The following is a 25315-nucleotide window of genomic DNA, read 5'->3' as shown; positions in this document are numbered from 1 at the left end:
CACATTGCAAAATAATAGGTAAAAAAAAAAAAAAGAGAAAGAATTACATATGCAATTGCCCATTTGCTTGCATGTTTGTCTTTTGTAGCTGAAGTGATAAAAAGGGAATGTGAGTGTTGGTGGTATACATATGGCGGTGGCAGGAGAACAGCCTTGAGACATTTTCATACGTGCATGGCATGGCAGATGCAGCCAAAATACCTATAGGAATCACAGTGTGCAATGGTCCACAATGATCTTTCTGTTCCTCAGTGACAGAACAAAGTGAAAGCTTTCTGATTTGAGGTGACATTTAGGGTGGGCTGGTCTTTACCCATTAACCTAGAGAGCTCTTCCAGGGTAAGACATACGACAGGGGATTTGGCAGCTAGGTGACCTTACAGCCTTTCAAATGGTAAATCAAGGTTTGAGTTTCTTTTCTGAACAGTTATGTGGTCTGTCTGTGCCTTGTCCCTGCAGTTTTGAGTCTGCAGGGGGAAATATGTGCAATCCACAGTTGCACGTATGAACAAGTCATAGTGCATACAAAGCATGCTGTAGGCAGAGCTTTGAATTTAATGTGTGCATTGAGAGCTGAAGCCCATGGTGCTGGCTGTTGCCTACAGATGCAGCTCTTTTCAATTAAGTTTAAGAGCAAGTATAATTTCTTACATCATTAAAAGATCCCGAGGAGTTTCTGACCCCATGGTGGTATACTGGATACTGTATTTTTGCTGCATGCTATTCGCTCCTTTCAGTTCCTCTGTGGTTATCTTTTTCCTCTGTGGTTGACTTTATTTTTTTATTATTTTTTTTTTCTTCTCACTTCCTCTTTCATGCTTCAAGTACATGGTTGGGTTTCTAGCATGAATGTGAAAATTTCTTTTTATTAAGTCACAGCTACCACAGAATTTGTTTGAGGATTTTTCAGGTAGTCTAACAGAAGAAGAGGAAAAATTTTTGTTCATTCTGTAATTTTGTTGTCTGGACTTAACAAAGTAGATTGTTTATTATTATTATTATTATTATTATTATTATTATTATTATTATTATTATTATTATTAATTGTTGTTATTATTATTATTATTATTAAGTTTTAAAATTAAGAGCAAGCATAAGTTGTGGCTAATATTTAGTAATACCTTGGAGAAATTGCAAGGTAAAATAGTAATCTGCTTGATCAATTGAAGTCCTGATCTGTTGAATGTGGAGAGATCCATACTCTTCTGCTTCTGTATCTGGAAGGCACTGAAGACAATGGAGTAAGTACAGCACTGTGTTTTATGGTCCTTCAGAGATGTTGGCACAGTGAGGAGAAATTAAGTTTTAAGGAAACCAACTCTGACTAGTGGATGTAATGATGGTACGGTCATAGTTGTATCTACCCATATATCTTATGAATTCCTTTTGAAAAACCCACTGGTCACAGTTACAAATTGGAAATATTCATTTTCTGAAGGGGCAAAGCAAAGTCAGACCATTTCTGAAATGCCTTGCCTTCTGACAAGGGAAAACACCGCCCTTCAATCAGGTTTTGTGCAGCAATGGCCCTGTAAATCTGGGACCACGACAGGACCTGTGGGTAACAAGGGCTCAAGAGTCAGAATGCCAGTGCCACGCACCCCGATGGATGTGGCTGAAATACTGACAACTCGTCCCGGAGGGCTGCCTCCTTCCCCGGGCGCCTGGGCAGGCCCTGCAGAGCACGTTTCCTCTCTCAGCTCTTTGTTCTCCATTGCTCCGTGCAAGTTGCAGGCCAACAGTGCATTACCTTCACATGTGGAGACGGCCAGGACTGAAGGTGTTTGTGCTGGATTTCGTTCTTTATTTGTAAAACAAACAAACAAACAAACAAACAAACAAAAAACAACAAAAAAAACCCCAGCACCCCTACCCCGCATTGCACAAGCTCTTACAGCCCAAACCAGAGTAAAATAGTCTAAGAAGTTGAGGGAGATAGAAGGGAGTTGAACTAGACAACCTGACCTTGCAACAGCTGCAGCACTGTGGTTGAGCTTTGATACTATTTTCAAGGGCTTTTTTCTGAACCTTCAATTGTTAAAAATTGGCCAGTCCACAGAAACGAGGATTACAGCTCAGATTTTGTTCTGACTTCCTGCTCTTAGTGACAAAAGAGCTGGGGGGATTGTTTTAAAGGTAATCCCTGAGCATTTATCTTTGGCCTCCAGATAGCACAGGCTGTGGCTGAGCAAGCAACCAGCTACGATGTGTAAAACATATTCATTAGAAGTACTGACAGGCTGTAGTTTAGCTCTGACCTCGTGATTAACAGCCAAAAGGAAGGGGTTTGTGTGCAGGGTGAAGTTTTAATCTCCACCCAGGAGCTGTAGGAGTAAACCCTGTTAGAAAGAAAAGAATCTGAGGACGTTTCACACATCATTTTGACCATGTCCCCATTAAATGCTTTGTATGAATGTTGTCAAACCACAACGCTGGCAAATTTTAAACAAAATAATGTGTCACACTACATTTCACACAAAATTGAGTTCAGGGATTTTATTTTTAGTTTGAAGTGGCTTAGATATAGTTTTAGGAGGATCTAGGTTTATTGGGGATTAATAATTCAAATCCTTCTCTCCTATATTTAACATTCTTTACCACTGTATTTTAAGGAATTTTAATGAAATGCCATGGCACCGGTTGTGAGGTTGTGAGGGCAAAGGCAGTTGCTAAGGTGCTGTATATGTAGACCCTAATAAAAGTTTTTTTTTTTTTCTTCCAAGATTTTTTTTTTTAATTTGGAACAGAACAGTCAAGACAATGCAGGAAATCCTACAGATGAAATATCAATAAACTGAGCAATGCAGGATGCTGATGCCTTTGTCCCAAGCCATGTTCAAGAATGTTTCAACCGCATAGCTAATACCAAAAGCCTGAGTCTTCTTCATATATCTACATCTTTTCCAAATTTTTCTCCAATTAGTAAAAGTAGCAGTTTAATACTAGGAAATGTGCTGCACACTTACCTTAAGACCTTAATTTTGAACAGTTAATTATGGAATTTTGAGTTTTGCCCATTTTGCTTCCCCCTCCCCCCCCCCCCCCCCCCCCCAGCAAAGTGTTGTTATAATGAATTTAATTAAGTTAAAATGGATATGGATGTCAGCTTACGATGTTAGGAAAGGTTGTTGCTATGTGCCAATAAACCATAATTAAATGTATTTAGTGTAATAGCAGGACTCATTCACAGTCAAGTTGCTTGTAACAAATGTTAATTGTTCCCTTAAATGACAAGCCCTTCCAATTATAAAGAGAACAAACCAAAAGCCCAGTTTTGCTAACCAAAAGGATGTTTACATTACAAAGAATATCAGTGTTTTATTCATGAGTAGTTATTGAATATGGTAAAGAGATAATATTTGGGGTGCCTGGAGGGGTTTGAATGTGCCTATTTTGTTGAAAAATAGTTGCTGGTTGTTTTGTTGAAGTGTAGTTATGGTTAGGGCAGTGATGTCTTGTGAAATGCAGAGAAGCCCCATGGAAAGCTTTGTGGCTTAACTGTAGAGGACAAAGCACTTTGAATATGGACTACATGAACTCTGCTCATTATGAAGTAAGAACAAAGACTTTTAGGGCTCAAATGTGTAATTTAGAAGCATGCAGTGAGCACATGCCTGTAGAACAATGGGATTATTCAGATGAGTAAGTGCCACACTGCTGTAGCTTCAAAGAACCATATTTTTAAAAGCAGCGAATGTTGTGTGTTGTTTGTGCAACAGTCTGTGCTTACACATGTGCTTTAAACAATGCTGTTGTACATGTCAAAATGTTTATACAGGAGAACTACCCATCCTGTCTGTAAATGTGAGGAAACCTGTTTGGGGGAGAAAGTACTTTTCTGAGTGTTAGTGCAACGAAGGACAACAACCCCTGCATACCCAGTTTTCATTTTTCTGTGGAAGATGCTATGCCATACCTCCTTCCCCCTTGCCAACCCTATGCACATACACTTTTCTGAAGGCCAAAGGACTGATTGTTAGAGCCAAAAGGAAGGGCACAATTCTGCTTTCACGGCAATCAGTCAGAACAGCATCAGCATCTCTGACAGCATTGATTTTAACTTAGACTTTGGGGACCTGCATTAACAGAGGAGAAATGCTGCATGTGCAAGTGTTGCAAGGAAAAGAAATAAAGGTATGAGAGTTCAATATTGTAACATTTCTATTTTTTTGAGTCCTATTTACACGAAAAGTAAAAGAAAGGCTTCAGTGTGGAACTCTGTCATTATTAAACTAAACATGTAAAATTAGAATTATTTTATTTATTTTTCCACTTGTTGGTCTCAGTTTCTCCAGTCTTTACAATAAACAATTCTGGGAGAGAGGGATTAGAAGCAGCTGCAGGCCTTCATGTGATCTGAAGGGCACAGTTGGAGTATAAGGAATTTAAATATCATTAATTTTCTTTTCCTTTGCTCCTCTTCCCCCCGCCTTCCCCATGCCATTCTGCATGGGAAACAAACATTCATTCAAAGCCATGGACAATGACCCCCTACCTTTTGCAGCCCGTATGCAAAAATCCTTTGGCAAAGCAGACCTGGACTCCAGCTAGCTCAGCGCTGCTGGAAGTCACATTCTGCGCTGCCGGACGCTGGGATTCATGAATCATGGGCTTGCACTGTACACCGAGTACCTTCAATCAGTTGTCAGAAACACTGGCTGACCACTGCCTGAGCATTCTATATACTTTCACTCTTGTTTTAATGCCTTTTCAGTTTTCACAATGAGCCTGTGGAACCTCACCGGAATCAAGTTCCTTTCTGATTAAAATGTCTTTTCTTTAAAATCAGCTTTTCAGCAGGGATACAAGCATGGCCAGGGTACACTTCTGGTGATTGATATAACTTCACTTCTTTGATGATTATCTTGAATATATCTCATTGGTATTTTCAGCCATGATGCATATGCCCTTTACATCCATATGAATCTTCAGGGCAAGGAGAAAATTAGCCAAGTCCAGACATTGATCTTGTGAGGTAAATTGTACCTAGGCAGCAGGGGCTCCATTGATAAACAATGAAGCAATGCAGATAACTTACCAGCTTACTTTTAATCAATGCAGCTTCTCACAATGTATTATTCCAGCAATGGGTCTAAATCACTGTGCACTATAAGAGTTGTTTTCAAAACCTTTTAATCTAATTGGAAAATCTTCCTCTCTACTGGTAATAAACACTCACTAAACTGTCTGCACCTAATTGAGCTGTAGTAATTTATGTGAGCTTCCCACTGCTTTTTCTCCCTCTAATCAGACAGACTGCTTTATGTCTTTAACTAATGAAACCTAAGACTTCGCCAAGTAGATTTGATCAAATGTCACTACTGAATAAATCTTCATTAACACTGACATGTCCCATATCCTCCCCATGTCTCACTTCATCATTAACTCAGAGCAACATAATCATAGAGAGGTGATGGCCACTACTTTATTTACATATATAATCAAGCAGTAGTCATCAATGTCACACCAACTAAGAATGTGAAAAGACAATTTATTGCAGCTTTTTGTCAGGGCTTAATAATAGTAACTGCAGTGATGGTTTTTTCCTAGAAAGGAGATCTCAGTACCCTAGATGCGCTAGAAATGCCACCAGCTGCCATGTACGTTCATAGAAAGTTTTCCCTGTTGTAATAGCTATTCAGATCGGTCCTTCCCCTTGATAGATAAATATTCCTCCCCACATAGCAGTGCCTTTCAGAAGTACTCAAGCTGGCTTAGTCAGCAGAATCTGTACAACTGCTTACACAGGAGTATCAATGATCCACATGTAGGTTACTGAGCACAAACCCTTTGATGGTATTGCTGGGTAGTAACCTAATCAGCAACTATTGTTAATAAGTAGAATAGTAAAAGGCGGTGTCTGGTGAGAGAGACAATGAGATGATTGTCCAGAGTAGGTCAGTATTGGCCAGGATTAAAGTTATGGGGAAAAAAGAAATAAACCAGTCCTATGTGATACAAAACAAAATACTTGATAGTGCAAGAGATATTTTTTGAACCAATGAGAAGTGAATGTTCAAAGCTGTAAAAGAATTAGTGGTAGACAAAGGTGCTGGGGCATCTAAAATAACCAAAATGTGCAAAAGACCTTCTTTTTGAATTTTGCCTATTGGGAAATACATGACTTGTTTCCATAAAAAAAATCAGAGTTGCCAAAGGAAATGCTTAGAACACCAGTTGTAGGTTTTTCAATGTGCTCACAGCATTAATTCCCCTTATGAAGTTGATTCTGTACTGCTTTTCACTGGAAACTCAGTGGGAATGGACACTTCAGAAAGTTTTTGTGTTGCTCATCAAATATTTAGTACGTGATAAAAGACAAAAAAACCCCTTAGGAATATGAATACTGGTACTTTTGTAGGAATTGGGATGCATCTTGAAATGGAGTTTGGGGGCAGGGATGTGATGGCAAAGACTTTAAACTGGTAAACTGGACAAAAAGCAGCCAAGGGGCAGCTCATGGTGGCCAGTGATAAGGTCAGATAGGCTGAAAAAGGCAGTGGAGTTTGTCAGAGGTCTGGTGTCTGGCAGGTAGTGAAGGCAGGGCAAAGATGTTGGTAGATATGCATGTACCCACTCACACATGCTTAGTTTTGCAGAAGAAAATAAAACGTGCTGTGATTTTGAAGACTGAATAGAACCACATCTAACCTGGCTTGGTGTTTTCCTTGAAAACCTTTCTGAGCAATGGTTTTGCAGAATGCATGAATTGATTGAATTGCACTAGCTAAACTCTCCAAATATTTTCTCTCTATATCAGCTACTGGTAAGAAGTATCTTAACTTTATATACATGTGCGTGTGTGAGCACGTAGCATGTCTGACTGTCTTTCATAAACACCATGTGTGAGTGCCCTTCTAAGAAGCCCTCTGATCCCTTCTAATACCAACATTTTTTAAGTTGCATGGAGTGAGATGAGGGAAGGTGAGGGAAGAGGAGATAGGACTAGGATTGATACAGTGATAATTTTATACTATGAGACGTGTAATAAAGGAAAACTTGACATTTAAGACAGAGTGTGTTTAGATTTTCTTTTGGCCTTTGCTATTTGCACCTTTTATAACTATTCATCAAAGAATAACTTTTTGTAAGCTTAATATTAGCTTCTGGAATGTATTTAACAGTCATTGTTTGGCCTTCCATCCTAGACAAAATACATAAAATAAATGTAAGTCATAAATTACTTTGGAGAATAGTTGAAACCTGGCCAGAATTTTGTTTGGCAAGGGAAGATTTTAGCTAGATATAGCTCTGTTTGCTTGCATTTCTGAGAATTTTATATTGCGTAGTTCTAATAATGGAAGATAAAAGGAAAATTCATAGGAGATTATTCATATTATGTGGATTATTTAGGTTCTGTGTTTCTTTAATCATAAGAAATAATATCAGTTCTGTTGTACAAAAATACTGTGACTGTGGAAGGAACATTGTCTAAAAGGTGAAGATGAATGTGCAATTGCTGAGTACACCTGTAAAGGCAGGATCAGCTGGAGATTTTGAACTGATGCAACTGCTAGCCTGTGGTAGACACTATTCATCTGTTAGACTAAATATAACACCTACATCTATCAAGTATATTGCAGAAGGGCTTGATATCTATCAAGCATATTCCAAAAGTGCATGATTTTAACATGGAAATAGTTTTGTCCTAATGCAGATACAGTGACTTGGGTTATTGAAAGCACTGTTAATTACCATTGTATTTTAGCCTGGTATGCTGCATGTCTCAGTAACTAGTGTTTCATGTTGGCAAGAAAGGATATGGGTAGATCCTCTGATCAGTACTAAGTAAGAAGAGCTATGTGGTCTTTCAAAGGAAAAAACCCTCAAAAATCACTTCCAGAACTGCTGAGTGATTCTGTAGCAGCTGTAGAAATCCTAAAGCATTTGGAAGGCTCCATGACTAGAAAATACATGGTATAGATATACAGATGCCTGTGTGCATGTATAGATGAGAGAGAATACATGGTGTAATGACTCATGTTATAGCTCTGTATTGCACCTATTCCACTTCAAGAAAAGAAATTACCTTGCCTTCAGATACCTGGTATACACATGCATGCCAGTTAAAAAAAAGTGTATATGTAGTTTCTCAGAAACAGACATCACAGAATTCCATTCATACATAATTCATCTTTCTGGGCTATTATGTCATTTTTAAAGAGGGCATTCAGCATATCCATTAAAAAATGCATGTGATCCATTTGCCTGCCAGTTACTGCTTTTCCTTTTCTGCTGGTTTAGCCTATTGAATGTGAAAACAGATACTCTGATTAACTTGGGTGTGCATACAAACAGAACCAGCAGAATAGAGCATGTTTTACAGCTTATGCTGTGCTACTGGAAACCCGGAACCTGTAGGTCAATGGCACACTTTTATTTCTTTTTCAATGATGGAAGAGAGAAAAGGATGAACTACAAGATGATCAAAAAGCATTTTTCCACTGCTGCACCTTTATATACTATTCTCTGTAATATAAATGCTATAATAAATCATACTTTCTGTTTGTTCCATGTCTTAGGGTCAGTGTTCAGCACACTGTGGAACTGGGATTTTTTATTTTGTTTCAGTGAAAGCCTGTGTATATGCTCCAGCCAGCTTATCTGATTGTTTGTTCTGCTCAGTAAGCAAACCATGCAAGTGTGCCTTAACTAAATTATCTGCTGCAGGTCTATACTGGGGACATTCTAGTAAAGTGTCTTCCATCTGTTTCATTTTATTCCCTTTCTTCTATCCTTTTCCCACTCATTGTTCGTTAAAAGTGGTTGAAAAAAATAGCATAAGAAGCTTTATGCAGTTTATTTATTATTTATTATCTCAGCACATATCTCTAATCTAAATGCCAAAATGTTTTAAATTCAAAGAATAGTGTTTCCTGACCTAAAGTGAATTTATTAAAACAGGCAACATTCTTGGCCTTCAGGTAGTATCTGTTCATATTAACAGAATGAAAGGATTACTAATTTTAGACACACACATCTAACTGTCAACTATTTTCCTTAATTTTAAAGAACTGGACATGAGATATTACCAAAGCTCTGATTTTGTTCAATAATAATTGTAACATGTAATTCAGTTCCTTAATTGAACTTAAAACCCTCAGACAGTAGGAATAAACTGTGGGCAGATTTCTTGGAAAGAAGAGCTGAATGGTGAGACTGGGAAGACTGGAAAGAAGCAGAAACCAATCTGAAAAAACATTATACAGCTACAGGTACTTTCATAAAATATTTTCTTTCTTTTGAGTTTCTGAACCACTCTGAGAATTCTATGCTAAATCTTTTTGGTGACTGAGTACGAGAAGGGATTCCTAACTGGCCTGAGAAAGTGATGGCTTGAAAAGCTACAGCTGAGCTGTCATGAGACAGTCCTCTTGGAGAGCAGAGCTTAGCAAGAAGTATTCTGACAAGTATGAAAGAACACTTCTCTTTGATAAGGCATATCATCAACCAAACAAGGTGGGTGAAAATTTGAAGGACGTTTTCACAACATATTCCACAGCTTTATGTTTTCAATTGCTATGTCATGCCCTCAGCTCAAAATTTTGCATTTTGTTTTCTATGAGTGTAAAAAAAAGCGAACTCAATTCCAGAGGATTCAAGATTATGAGATGACTGTTTTCTCAGTCAAAACAATCTAATTTGGCTATGAGTCCTCCTTGCCAATGAATCTTTACAAAAGTCTCGCTGAATCAGGGAACACTGTTATTTAAAACCTTCCCTCAATTGCAAAAACAATGAGGAAATTGGTGGATGAGATGATACCTGCCTGAAGTTATAGATGTGTCTGTCTGGTTAAGAAGAAATATCAAACCCATTTCATGGCATTGTCATTTCTCAAGATAAGATGCAGGTAGATGTGCATAGCCTGGATCTAAACAACTACATAGAGGTAATTTGCCTCTTACTTTCCTTCTGAAAACCTTCTCAGCACTTTCTAGAACTGCAGGGTTCTTTTACACAGAAACAGAATGAAGTATGAATTCAATAATGTTATTGTGTCTTAAAATTGAAGCAGAATTCACATCTCTAATCTCTCAAAAATATTTTCCTTTTCAAAGTTAATTTCTAGAGACACTTTAGAAGAAAGCTAATTTTTATTTATTAGTTAACTAATGCTATGTTTGTCTGTTTTGCAAAAATGAGAGATAAGATTCAAATTTTTTCATACTCATGAGCTGCCACAAACAATGTTTTCTTTGCCATATGGTAGAAAGAGAAAGAAAGAAAAATTAACTGTTAAGCTTAGATCCAAGTCTGAACTGGTTTGAAGAGGTTAGTCATATCAATTGGTGCAATGGTGGGTTCAATATAGAGACAGACATCTATTGTGAACATCTAAGCCTTGATAGCAGGTTTTTTGTGTTGTAGGCAGTGGTTTTAGATCCATTGGGAGCAAGATAAAAACATAATAAATAGGTAATCTTTTAAATAGAAACTTTTATGTGGTACAATTAGTAGTGATAAGTGACCTCTGTAAAAGTTTGTAAATTGCTTTCAGTTCAGGTGTTGAAGTCTAAACAGATTTTATATACCTTGCCTAAATAAGTCAAATCTTTCAATTCTGTCAGATTTTCTGAGGTAGTAGGCTGTTTCACAATATTTTTAGCAACTCTTTTTCATAGCTGAATTGAACATATGGTTAGCAGATTTCTTCCTCCACTGTTTTGTCTTTCTTATTTTTTTGCCTAATCCAAAGTCTGCTGAAATCAATGGGTTCTTTCCCTTTCAGCATAATGAGATTTGCTCTGGAATTCTCATGAATGATGAAATCATTAATTTGTTTATTTTTCAAGACATTTAAATTTTTTTTTTCAAATTAAATATTTTATCAGATAGAACCACTAGTGTTTTAGGTGGAGGCTGGTATTATTTTCTCATGCTGTGCTCTATATGTACTCTTTTATCCCTAGATATTAAACTTCCACGAAGAAGGTGCTTGTCATAGCCATTTTTATATTTTATGTTTTATATTTGAATATATTTTTATATTTTAAATATTAGTTTGGGAGGAGTATATCTCCTTTCACTTTGCTTTCCCCAGTAAAGTGTATATTATACCCAAAAAATGACTTTAAGCTCTAAGCAGAAAATATGACTGTTTATGTTACACACTAACGTAATTACAGAGGGCAACAGGACATCTCCCTGCAAAATCCACCTTTTCAAAATCTAGCTTTTCTTTTTTTTTTTCCTTGATCATTAAACTGGAGAAAGTATGTAATGTACCAATTTACAGTTAAACATAAGCACTGTTTGACATCTACAATGAATTTTTGTTACTGTTTCAAAGCTAATTTGCTTGTAATGTAGCTTTTCCCTTATTGCATCATAGTCATACATTTCTGTTGCAGAAGGTGAGATAGCCCTCCTGTATTTAGTAAGCATTAGAAATATCTTACAGTGGGAGAAAAAAGTCCAGCTGCCAACTTTTCAGTGGGATAACTACACTTCAGAGCATATCAGTCCATAGTTGATGTTTTTCTAAGGAAACTTCATCTGCATAGGTAAATATGAAATCAACATTTAAATTGAGTGAGACTGAGTAGAAGATAGTGATGGTAAGATTGACAGACGTAAAAGCATTTTCATTGTGAAAACTATTGGTATTAGAGGCGTCTTCCATTTGCCAGAGAAAAATCATAATAAACTGGAAATTACAGGCAAGCTAGTCTGATTGAAAGGTAGCACCTACTGCAGTGAGAGCAGCACAAACTGCTAAAGCGGTGGTCTACTGATTGCATAAACAAGACATTCTCTGTCCTTGGGCTTTCAGGTGAAGGCTCAAGGTGCAGTGTGCCTCACATCCCTTTACATGTCTAAATAACAAACGCGGTCACTTGATTTAATTGCCTAGACTGCCTTTATAGTCAAGGGGGAGGACAGAGCCAGTGATTCATCTGACAGATTATCCTTGAATGAGACCAGTCATGCCTCAGGCGTGCCTCTCTAAGTGTCTAAATTTGGCTGAGATGAATCTTTCCCAAATGCCTTCTGAGATATAGTTCAGTCATGCTCGGGTGACTGGAGTCAGAGCTGGGCTGGTGGACAAATTCTCCAACCCAGCTGAGCTTCCAAGGCTGCTACTGAAGGGAGACCGTCAGGCCTGCATGACCTTACAGTCTGTGAAGTGCCAGAGTTTGAGAACATAAACCCTAAAGTGCTCCCTTTGCTTTTTATAAAGTGCTTAAGAAAATCGCTGTGTCTTTTGTATCTACAAATCAATTTAGACTTGTCCAGATTTGCCATACTCATAGATGCTGCTGTCCTCTGTATATAGTTGTAGTTAAGAAGAAAGAAACTTAGTACCAAAGTAAATTATATATATATATATAACTCATAAAAGTTATAGATGAGAACATAAATATAAAATTGAGAAAATTTACTAGGTAAGTGGAAGGCTTCAATTTTTATGCTCCCACATTATATATCATTTCAATTCTATCCAGCTGTTCATTCCTTGAAACTTGGTTGAAGTACTATATTTAAAGATTTATGGACTAGTTTCCCTACAAATATAGTATATAATTACCTGTGACTTACAGGCAGACTATGACAAAACTGAATCACTATCATCTGTGCCTTGGAAATAAAAGGTCACACTATATTTATGTTTTCTTGAGTTTATGGTATTCTGAACACATGAATTTGATAAAACATGGTGTAATAATATTTTGTGAAAATCACAGAATACCCTTAAGCCAAATGTCAGTGATCAGCTATTCTTTGGGAATTGCAAGAATTCACAATCAGCTATGGTGGTTTTTTTTCCTCTTAGTCCCTGTGTGTCAATTTTGTGTCAGTTCCTGGGGACACCTAGGTGTCATAGAAGGATAGAGCTGTATTATTATTTATAGACCTTACAAGTAAACTAGAAATATAGAAGTGATTGGTTTTGTTTGTCTTTCCCACATAAACTGTAGCTGAGTTGTAGAACATGTAGAGTGAAGATGATGTTTTTGTTCCGTATAAATTCCCACAATAATAAGCATAATGGATCCTGATCCACAGTGCAGATTAAAACGTTGACAGCATGGGAAATGTAGTGGCTGATCCTCTCACATGTTGAGTTGCTGCCTTCTGAATTTCCTTCTTTTCTTTTTCCTTAGGGTTTTATTTTTTCACATTGGTAATTTTCTCTTGAGTTACTCTTGCAACCAACACACGCTCTCTTAACTGCACATTAGTGTAATAGGAACAGCTCAACAACTTCTTACAGTGAGGGTGGGTTGTACAGCAGATCTTAACAAACCCTGGGTACCCAGTAGCTGAACAGCACAAGACTGTTACAGCTAGTGCTGAAGAAGATGCCCATAATTCAGAAAATAACTAGGCTGTCAAATAAGGAAGCCTGCTTTGGGGGCTCTGAGTACTTTTAAGTTGCTTGAGTGGTCTTTTCTCGTCAAACTGCTGAAGAGTAAAACAGGTCATGCTGGTCATGCTTTTGCACTGTACCTCCAGCCCTTTGAAATGTTAAAACATTTTGAGCTGGTCAGTTTTTATCTTGAATTCATGCCATTGAGTACATCCAGGTGGTTCTCATTCCCTCACTCCTTTCTTCCCCCTAACTCCAACCTCAAGATATCCTCAGTCACTCACAGGTTCTCATCTTATGCATTAGGACCTGGAATACTGTACTGTAGCTGGACAGATAAAAATAGCAATCCCCTGTCATTTACCAGCTTGGCAAGCCTCCCAGCCAGCCTTGCACAGATTGCTCTTCCTGCCTGTGCTTCGAGTGCATCTCATGCAGTAAATGGCATCAGGACACCCTTGGCACAGCTTTGCTTGGCTGCTGTGAAGAAATGCTTTTACTGACAGTGTGTGACATGCATCACAATCACAACGTCCTACCCTCTGTATCCTTTTGTTTCACTCTGCCATGGTTTCTTGCCCCTTAGCACCAGAGACCGGGCCAGCCACCCCCTGTCATAGGTTTGCCCTCTTTCCAGGAATACGTAGGCTCATGAACACGACAGTCTTCTGGTCTCTTAAGACCCAGTGGCACACATATATTCATCATCTTCCTTACCAAACAGATTTATCAAAGTGACCCCTGCCATTGCCACCTTGAAATCTGCCCTCTAGGCATTTCCCTGCTACTTGTTCATTATTCCCTGCTGCCTCTTGTTACTGCTGTCACAGACATTGCTGCTGAACGAAGCATAAGCCTAAACCTTGACATCTTTGTTATTAGAGAGGATAACTAGCAATAGCACCAGCTGCAGAAAACTATAACTCCTTCACTGCTTTTTGGAGGCTTATCCTACTGTTCTGGAAACAACAGGAAACAAGTTTTCCAGTTCAGGAACCATAAGCAGCTGTGTTCTTGCTTGTGGGACCACTGCCAGGCTCCAGCCTGTGCTGCCTCTTAGTACAGCTTGCTCACAGAAGTCATTCAGAAGGTTGGTACACACAGGCATGCACACACAGACCAAAGACAGATAACCTGTGCAGTACCATCCCAATGGCATTGTAGGGATTTTATCTGCAGTTTCTTCCAAGGCTGCTGCTGACCATGGAAGTCTGCTGAGGAGCTCCCCACAAATAGCCATCCCCTCAGTGCACTGAGGGCAACATTACATGCTGTGCTGGCTAAGTGGATGGTAAGAGGCACTGCAATATGGCATGTGACATGAACAGCATGTCCCATGTGATTGTGTGATCCTGCCAGATCTGAGTTTCATTCGTAACCAAAAAGTAACCTGACATTTATCAAGTCCTCTGTTAAAGATTATGTAATGCCATAAAATTTGTGTAATACTCTGTTCTTTTCCTTTTTCTATCAAGTTTATGTAATAACTTTTATTATCTCACAAGAGCTTAATGAACTTTGCAGGATTAATGGATAGAACCCTGAGCTAGTGTAAATTTTGATCATTCAGCTGGAGTAAAAAAGCTACTTTTCTTTCCTGCATCTGATCTAATCCATTTTAAGACATTGCATTTACTTCAGAGGAAAACACATAGCACTGACCAGACTTATGAATGACCTTTTCATATAAGGCTACTTCAAAAAGGCCCTATGGAAAAAGCAAAGTGCTGTTCTTATTCCTTGTAATTATTGTGGTTTATGTGTAGGATCTCAGGAACTGTGAAATTTTGCTATCATAGATACATATGTGAAAGCATGATTGGCTGATGCTTACTGCCATGAAGGGATTCCTCTCATTGCTGCAGAATATGACAGCATGAGTGAAATGAGGGGGTGACTGATGCAGAAGAGGAATCAACATAGCTTGGGCAGTAAACCTTGGTTCTTGAAAATAATTGTCAGCTGGGTTGATTTTTGTCTTTGGTGAGTAATGGCTTCAGTGCCTTGGCTGGTTTCCTAAAACCATTCAGCAGGCATCCTGGGAAGCGTCTCTTTTAATCCAAGTCTTTTCTTCTCATCTGCAGACTGCCTCAGGATAAGTCTCAGTTGGTTTTGTGGTTTGGGGGCCCTGGGTAAAAGTGTTCATTGTAGGGAGGCTTTGTGCAAGACAGATGGCTCTTATTATAGATCTCTGCATTACAAATCGAGGGTAACTGATCACATGACAGGGGGTCTTGCTCTTGCTTTCTCCTTCCAGGCAGGTGTCCTTCCTATGGAGGTGGGCTCTCAGCCTCTTTCCACAGCCAAAAGCCCAGAAAAGTTACAGGAAACATGCTGCCCCATTGGAGTACTTGTGATACAGTCTAACCCAGTATTTTGGTCAGGATCACAGGACAGTAGCTTGTCCCTAAGGAGTTTAAGGTAAAATGAAGCAAATACAACTGCTAAGAGGACAAAAACTCCATGTCCATCCATCCATGCCGAGTCTGATCAATTCTCAGCAGCAATTTAACCAGGAGAAAAATTGTTATCCATACCTCAGCCTCTCTAATGAAGAGAGTGGCCTTATAAAAATATGCCATATCCTGGGGCAACCGTATTTTATCCCAGTTCCATAAAGAGGGTTTTGTGAGAGGTACGTGGAGTGCTGTTTAGCATGCACAATTTCTATGGGGTGGCAGTACTTACTAAACAAGTAATCATCCTTTATTATAAAGCCCCTTTCCTCCATTTTGTTGTTTTTGTTTTTTTTTTTTTTTTTTAACTATTGGATGTTCGATTAAAGTTGAAGAGAAAAGTTTCAGGTTTGGTGCCAACGCACCACGGTTCAGCTCATGACAGTGGCTCTGCAGCATGAAATATTGCTGAAATCCTCAGAATCAGTGCATCCCTTGGATAACATGGCTTTCCAGATTTTAATCCAGTTGGACAGAGTATCAGTGTCTCTCTGTCTCTCTTTGCCGGTACTGATTGCAGCACATGTAGCCCCAGCAGATGGGAAATATGCTCACCACTTGTGGCTGATGTATGGTTATAAAACATTATGGAAAAGGGCTAAGAGGCATAATTATGAAGATCAAATTGGGATTTTGTCCTATTTGCTGCCTTCTGTGTGGACAGAGTGTATAGAATAACTTGTGAAGCAAACAAAGAGTGAAGGCTGCGGCCAGGTGTGTTCTTGTCTTACAGCTCTGGAAGCTACCATGTAGCATTACTACGTATTCAATATACAAAAATGCATTAAAGTCTTTTTTTTGGTGGTTGTTGTGAACATTTTTTTTTTTTTTTTGCTACTCTTCTGTATGCAGGTTCAAACCAGGACACCAGCTCTGGCCCTTACAAATTTCAAGAATTTCAGAGCTGAAATGAAATAGCTTGGTCCTGTCTGTATCTGGCAATCTTGTATCTGATACATCAGAGGGTGAGATGTTTTCTCCTTTATGCTATTCTTCTCTTTAAACTCTAGGCAATATATGCAACCGTGTAAGCTTTAGAAAGTCATTCTTCTGTTTTGCCTGATCCCTAATTACTTCAACCCGCAGTAAAATGTCAGTCTATCTAATTATCTGGTTACTCCTCTCCTGGGTCCAATATAGCCTGCAGGTATGCACAGTAATGCAGTTTGCAGGTCTGACTGACCTAGTGCACCTTCCATTTATTAGACTGGCCTTTTGCAAAGTTGCTCAAACCTCTTGTGTCTTAAAGACACTGTTATTAATTTGAATTCCATCAGACAAGGCTAGATCTGAAACTTTAGCAGACTACAGGGAATTGTGAGAGTAAGGCTAGAGAATCTTATCTAGATCTAGAAAGAATGTGTCCAATTAACTAGGTAAATCTTAGGCTTTTGGTTTTTTTTCTTTTCCAAAGTATCTGGGCAATCTTATTCTGAATTTTCTGTTTTAATTGATTCTGTGGAATTAATATACAAAAGAGAACCCAATGTTTTGTTACTCCCATTGTAACAATGTTGTATACCTTTAAGGGGTCTCTTGGTACGCTTGGCTTTTATTCTCTTGTTCTTTTAGAGTTTTGTTTTTTATAAAAATCTTGCTTCTGAATGAACAGCTCTTCATTGTCTGCTTTTTAATACCTCTCAGTAATAAATACAGTAACTGCATTTAAACCAGCTAGAACTGCTAAAAATTCATCAGGCCCTAACAGGAGCCTAAGCCTATTCAGCTTAGGTTTGAGATGCAGCTCTTTAAAATTAATCAAATGAATAGGGAGGTGATGTTTCCAAATGTCTTTCCACTTTTATATTTACACAGTGAATTCCTTGGAGGGATATTACTATGTGCTGGAACAAGTATTTTGTAAAAATCCAACAGTTGGTATATATTCTATAGGCTAACAACAATTAGTTTGCACAGGTGTGCTGAAGAGCCGGACCTATGGTGAATGAACACAGCTCTAGACTGTTGAAATGTTTGAGGATTCAAAAGTGCTGTGTTAAAATTCAAAGGATGGGAATATATTTGTGCACTTCCTAATTTTGACCAGAAGAGGAAGTGGAAGTACCATCATGAGAAATACCACAATAGTTTTCAGCTGGCTGAGAGTACAGTACAGCGTGTTGTACAATTCTACACCCCAAAATTTAGTGAAGCTTTGAGTAGAAACCTTTTCTAAGCCTCCAAAGCATGGATAATTTCTTATATACCATTCTCAATAATACACAGACCTGAAATGAAAGAAGACTACAAAAGCTAGTAATTAAAGAAGATCATGAAAGCTAATAATTTTTGTGTAATCTGCAAAATCTTTTGTTGTGGGAACCAAAACATTTACCTGATCATTTCAAGATATCATTTAATAGTCCAATTTAAACAATCAGGGAATCAAGTGTCCAGTTCTCAGTGAATATCTGTATGATTTTTTGATCCCTATAGGGACTTCTGAAATTCCCAGTCCCAATCAGATAATTTGCATCTAACATATTACTCTTCCAGACTGTGTCAGAAAATATGCTGTTCTGTATAATACACTAGACTCCCTACATTTTTAAACAAAACTTTTTTCTTTTCATCAGTATTTCATCATAACCCCCTTATTCTTTTGTTGTTCTTGGAAAAACTGAAAAATTGATACCGCCAAGCATTTTTATAGACAACATTTCTTCAAACTGAGATTTCAGGTTTTTTCCTTGCATATCTTCTTATAGTCTCCAGTCCAGTTTTCTGATCAGTCCTACTCATTTTGGAAAGCAAAAGAATGTGGGAAAACTATAAGCCTAGTATCAGAGGCTATCTGAATATTAGTATTTCTTGTCTAATACTGTTAGTGCATCAAACAGAAGTGTAAAACTAGGAATTATATAATAAGTTTGAAACTCAGGGCAGAGGTGTTTTATAAGAGGTGAATCCCATATGACAAGGGTAACCATTTCACTTTAAGCATTTTTGCTGCATTTGAAATGAATAGCTACTTACTTAGAGAAAGACATAATACATTATTTATTCTCTAACATGATGCCACAGCCTGTGCAATGAAAACCTCCAACCAAATTGACAAGGGGAGCTGGAACAGTGGGGTGGGCACAGGCTAAGAGTGTCATATTCATTACAAATTTAGATGGTAAGATAACACCTTCCCAATGAGAAAAGCTGCTGAGAAACCCTGGCCTTTATTAATGGGCCTCATGAGTCAATCTGCAGCAGTGATGTATCATGCTCATTTAGGGAAATGATGTGCTGTGAAAATGCATAATTTTAAAAAGGAAGAGAGTGGATTGAAACAAGTATACACCATAAGGAAGCTCAAATCTCTCATGATGTATGCTGATTTTTGGGTGGTCCCCATTTGCACGGCTGTTTAAGCAAGCACTCTAAATGGAAATGCACTTGACATTTTTGTGACTAGCTGTAATCAAACAGCATTAGAATTCAGCTGATCTCACAGAAGATGATTAAACAAATTTCTTGTTCATTCCCAGTTCCTTTTAATGGGAAAAAGGAGGGAGAAGGCATGCTGATGAAAATGATCCCAGATGGAAAACGGTGTCTTAAAATAAGCTCGGAGAGGAATGCCAAATTCCCCCCCCCCCCCCCCTTCCTAATGCAAGAATCCCATCACTGTATTATGCTAATAACCACAGAAGCTGTGGTTATCATTCACCTATGATTCTCAGGCACTCTTACAGAATAAATATTCAGTGAAAAACCTTGGGATTTAGCCTTACACTGACAGTGTGCTGGGTGCTAAAGGAGGGAAAAGTAACCACTGGTTTTCAGAGTGGCTCTATTCACACTTTTCATGTAGTGAGTATAAACTCTGCTACCTGGTACCACAGTTACTTGCTCTCACAGTCCATAATATTTAAAGCACTGTGTGCCTTTCAGCATCCGTGAAACTTGTTATTGCAGTATATGAATAAATTTATATAGAGACTCCAGTATCTGGTATAAAACACCAACTGGACTTCACAAAGCCTCTGGACTTTCTAAATGTTCAAAATCTCGGCCTCAGGCTCGAGCAGTGTTTGGGTCTCTGGTACAGTACTTTGTGAGATCTGTTTATTTTTCTGGGTATTCATTTGCTTCAGTGAGTGTTTTTTTCTGCTGTTAATACCAGTGGGATCCCAGAGGGTGAATGTCATCCTTGTTACTGCTGGAAAGGCAGTATGACAGAAGGAGGTTTTGCAGAGTTTTCTGAAGGCAGTCAACGTGCAGCACATCTCCTCTGGGGCTGTGGCCATAGCATTCCTGCAGCTGGCAACACCTGGCTCCCCGCTTCGCTGCTGCTGGAGCACTGTCATCTGCCTTGTCCAAGAGGGCAGCAGTTGTCTTGGGAGCTCATGGGGCAAAATTCAGTCTGCAGCACAGAGAGACTGATCTGGTCATCACTGTGATGTTTAGGACTAAGACTTGGCTCCAGATCAGTTGATGGCTGGGAGCTGTGTAGGTGTGTGTGTGTTTGGGGGAGTAGGTTATAAGTAAGGACAATCCAAGGGGGAGAAATGGGTCTTCACCTGTCCCCTCCAGAGCATAGTTTTCACAGGCTTTCAGGAGATCTCTCAGGTAACTGAATGCCCCCCTGCCACCAAAGGCTCCCACAGAAAGAAAATGACTATGAAATCTTCTCTGTGAGCAGGTTAACAGGCAGTTGGCACAGATAGTGTATTGGCTGTGTGGGACAAGGTTTTGGTAGCAGAGGGGCTACAAGGGTAGCCTCTGTGAAAACCTACTAGAAGCTTCCCCATGTCTAATGAAGCCAACGCCAGCCAGCTCCAAGACAGACCCACTGCTGGCCAAGGCTGAACCCATCAGCGACGGTGGTAGCACCTCTGGGATAGCATATTTAAGAACGGGGGAAAAAACTGTGCAACAGATTGCAGCAGAAGAGAGGAGTGAGGCTATGTGAGAGCAACATCTCTGCAGACACCCAGGTCAGTGAGGAAGGAGGGGCAGGGGGTGCTCCAGGCCCCAGAACAGAGATCTCCTGGCAGCCTGTGGTGAAGACCACGGTGTGGCAGGCTGTGCCCCTGCAGCCCATGGAGGTTAATGGTGGAGCAGATATCCACCTGCAGCCCATGGAGGACCCCATGCTGGAGCAGGTGGATGCACGAAGGAAGCGGTGACCCATGGGAAGCCCATGCTGGAGCAGGCTCCTGGCAGGACTTGTGGACCTGTAAAGAGAGGAGCCCACACTGGAGCAGGTTTGCTGTCAGGACTTGTGACCTCACAGGGAACCCACCCTGGAGCAGCCTGCTCCTGGAGGGTTGCACCCCATGGGAGGGACCCACGCTGGAGCAGTTCATGAAGAACTGTAGCCCGTGGGAAGGACTCACATTGGAGAAATTCATGGAGAGCTGTCTTCCACGGGAGGGACCCCACACTGGAGCAGGGGCAGGGTGTGAGGAGCCCTCTGTCTGAGGAGGAAGGAGCGGCAGAGACAGCATTTGATGAACTGACCACATCCCCGGTTCCTCATTCCCCTGTGCTGATGGGATGAGGAGGAGACAGAGGAATCAGGAATGAAGTTAAGCCTGGGAAGAAGGGAGGGTTGGGGGGAAGGTGGTTTTAGGTTTTGGTTTTATTTCTCGTTATCCTACTCTGATTTGGATGGTAATAAATAAAACTAATTTCCCCAAGTTGAATCTGTTTTGCCTGTGAAAGTTATCAATGAGTGATCTCCCTGTCCTTATCTTGACCCATGAGCTTTCTGTTATATTCTCTCTTGCCCGTTCAGTTTGAGGAGGGGAGTGACAGAGCAGCTTTGGTGGGCACCAGGTGTCCAGCCAAGGTCAACCCACCATAGCTAGTTTCAGTGCTTGTAGAGGAAAGTGTTTTTGGGGATAGCCTTTTATTTAGCTACAGCCAGGAAGACTACTCACAAAAATAAGCAAGCAACTTGGTAACTGGTCAGAGATCTCCCAAGCTTGGGATTTGTAAAGTTTAATTCTACCCAGTGCTAGACAACACCAGTTTCCTGTCACAAAACCAAATAACTTGCCTTGCCTTGGTGAGATGGGCTCTCTGCTCTCCTGACCCACAGTTAGCCTCCTGCCTTGGCAGGGAACTCTGCCTGGGGAGGTGTAGCTTTTGTGTCAGGTCTGAACTGGAAGGTGAAGGAGAAGAGCAGTGGACTCACAAAAAACAAGCCCTTGCTTTTGTATGTGCTGGACTATCCCAGCTCAGGGCAGGAGATCATGCCTTCCTTGAAGACAAGTCAGCATCAGTCAGATTCTCTATGGTGTTTTGCTGAGGATACCACTAGCGCCAAACCACCTCACCGTTCCCCGAAGGACTGCAGCAGCAGATGCAGCTATACTTCCCTGGTCAATATTGATACAATTCTTTTAAATGCTGGTCCTGCCTACTGCCTTGTTACCAGCACTGGCTGCCTCATCAAATCCTGCTCCTTGGCTGCCACCTCTAGTTGCTAGCTGTTTTGATTGGAGCTGTTCTGGTTTCCAAGAGTTTTCTCCAGTTCGTAGGAAAATATGGTGTACTTTTTTTTTCTCTCTCTCTCTTGGTTTTTTTTTTTGTTTGTTTTTTGTTTTTTAGCATTTCATTTTCTTGTTGCTGGTCTTTGAAGATAAATGAGTATTTTATGGTGAATTATGAAATGTCTATTATTCACCTCAGCTCCCAGAACAGCTCCAGAAATGTCACTATTCTCTCAGGATGGACATGCCATAGCAGTAATTGTTTGCATTTATATAGCACTTGTAATTTCAGAAACTCTTGAGTACTTAACAAACTTTCACTAATTTTGTAAGTAGTCATTGTAGCTATAGCATTTATGGTGGAAGATCCTCGCCAAAATTTCCATTGAAATCAGCTGGATGTTGCAGATCTGGTTACGGTTTTGGGGACCCTGATATCCAAATGTATACAGCTCCTCTGTGAAGCAAGTACACAATATCTCATCACTTTTCACATTGTTTTTAGGGAAACTGAGTTATGCATGTTCACAGAGTAAATCTCAATTTACACAATGTCTGTTGCAGAACTGGGACGCGATTTTTTTGTCTTTAGTTTTCAGACTATTGCTCCAGCTGCTCAACTTCTTTGTGCTTTACTTGTGTAAAGCATTTAGAAAAGCATGTATTTACTTAATACGATCTCTGTATTTCTCCCATATTTGGAGGATCAGATCCTAGTGTCCCTCTCCCTTAGTCTCCTGACGAGACTCTACAGGTCTCCTCAGCCTTGTTAGGACTGAATGAATGTCAGTGAAAGCAGACAGTGTCCCTTTGTGATTAGTAGTAAACATATTACCTTCCCAAAAGACTGGGAGGAGTCCATCAGACAATTACATGACTGGGTAAGTTCATGTTTTATACCCAACAGAAAACAATCCTTCCATTGGAGCTGGTCCAGACTGTGCTTAGGTGGTGTGGGATCTTTAATGATTAAAACAGTTCTGATGAAAAAAGCTTGCAGTGTATGCAATACGAGTTTTGACTAGCATGACTTCATTTTGGATAGGAAACAACCACTAAACGGGGTTAACATAGAAGATGATGAGTAAGTGTATGTTCTATATCAAGTCTTTTAGTAGAGGCAGAGATAATTTTGATGTTGTCAGAACCCAAATAATTATCTGTATTGACTATCATTGTTTTGCAGTTGATGGATATTTTTAAAAAAATATTTAAGCTAATAACTGAAAAAATTAAACGTGATGTCAATGTTGACTGATCCTTTTCTCCCTGTCCAGAATAGTCCTACTACCACCCTGAGAAGAGCTGAGGAAGTTTCTTTTTTAATCTTCTACATCTTTTATACCTGCCCAGTATTATCTATCCTTATCTGCTCCCTGCTTCTCTCCTTTTTGTTTAAAAACTATTTTTTCTTAAAGATTTTGTCTGAAAATCAACTTTCTTGTCCAAGAAGTGCCACTTGATATAAAATCTAACATACAACAGAACAAGTTCCTCAGTAACAACCCTTTTCTGTTGACTACAGAGGAGCATAACTATGCTAAGCAATGTCTCTTTCTACTTTTGAGTATCTGCTCTTTGTAATCTCTGCGAAGAAACCTCGTAGTGAGCATATCTTCTTCATCAATGTGACTGTAATTTGAATCTGTGGCTTGTCTTAATTTATTATTTTTCTTTCTTTTTGCCATAATTTTCTGCAGAAAAGTCCATTAAATCTTACCAATGAACCTATTGTTCCAAGATAGATGGTTGTCGCTCTGAAACTACTGCCGTTACTACAGCACCACATACTTCCTTCACTTTTGAGGTTCAGTGTATGCATTAGTATTAGAAGACCTAAGTTGCTTTGGCAAATAGTCACAGAACCTAGAGATTCTAGGTAATTCATGTGTTACCATGATTTGAAGAAACTGTACTTGTATTTGTAATGTGTAATGTGCCATGGAAGATTTGAGTTCCCTTGATGAGAAAGGGCTAAGCTCCCTTTAACATGCAGCAATGGGGCATTCCACATTTGGGAACATCCCATGCATTTGGGAAATTACCACAAAGCAGCTGAGGCAAAGCAAACTGTTTCCATGCAGTACTATTTTGTATACCAAAGCCTTCAAAAAAATATTGCAAAAAGGCAAAGAGCACACATAGATGATTATGATAGCTGCTACAACAGTTTCCCCTCTGAAATATTTCTAGAAATGTAGACAGATTAAAACTTTCCTTCCAAAAGTCATTGTTTATTTCTTACCCAAAGAGATTGATCGCTTTTCCAAATTAAAAACTGGTTCCTCTATGTAGACGTAGACATGCAAATTCCCCTCCCTCCCCTCCCCCCCCCCCCCTTTTGGACTAGAAACTTCAAGGAAGTATAGCTTTACTTAAGTGGGACAAAACTCCAGTTTGCTTGCTTTAGTGCAGAATGTGTCTTCCACAGACTTTATATCCTATATTGATCTGTGTATTTGAAACATACATGGCAAATTTCTCCACATCTTCATGTTGCTTTTTACTGAGTCTCAACTGAGACCAGATTCAACAGTAATGAAATCTTTTGGGGTGAGTTTTTCCTGGCCTCTTTTGTCAAAGCATACTGCAGTACTTTCCCTTTCAGTAGCCCTGGTAACCTTGCTTCACTGAAGATGCAATTGCATTTTTTTTCAGCAAGGGTTCTTGAACTTCCATGACACCGAGTGGAGTTTTGAGCAATGTCAATTTAATGATGGTAACAGTGAAAGAGAAAAATGCAGCTCTTGAGGCTCCTTTCAGGAGAAAAGGATATACTTGGCCACCTACTGGGGAGACGGGGCAAGGAAAGAAGCAAATAAAATGGTTTTCAAAATCCATGTTGTACACTTGCACACACATGAAAAGCCCAAAGTGATTGGTAATTCTCATGGCTGAGTAGTTGTGTTACACTATACCCTTTCATATAGTGCACTGGAAAAACCATGAGCTGATAATTTCCACATGGAAATTTCCTGACTATGCAAGGTCATTGTGAGAGATAAAATGCACATAACCAGAGGGCACTGGAAAACTCCTGAATCTGTGCAGTTGTTTAAATTGCCAGTGCTCTAAAGAAGCCAGTGGCATTACAGTAGTTGCAACAAGCT

This window comes from Falco biarmicus, chromosome 1, assembly GCF_023638135.1.
Source record: "Falco biarmicus isolate bFalBia1 chromosome 1, bFalBia1.pri, whole genome shotgun sequence".
Classification (NCBI taxonomy): Eukaryota; Metazoa; Chordata; class Aves; order Falconiformes; family Falconidae; genus Falco; species Falco biarmicus.
This window is presented reverse-complemented; position numbering follows the sequence as displayed.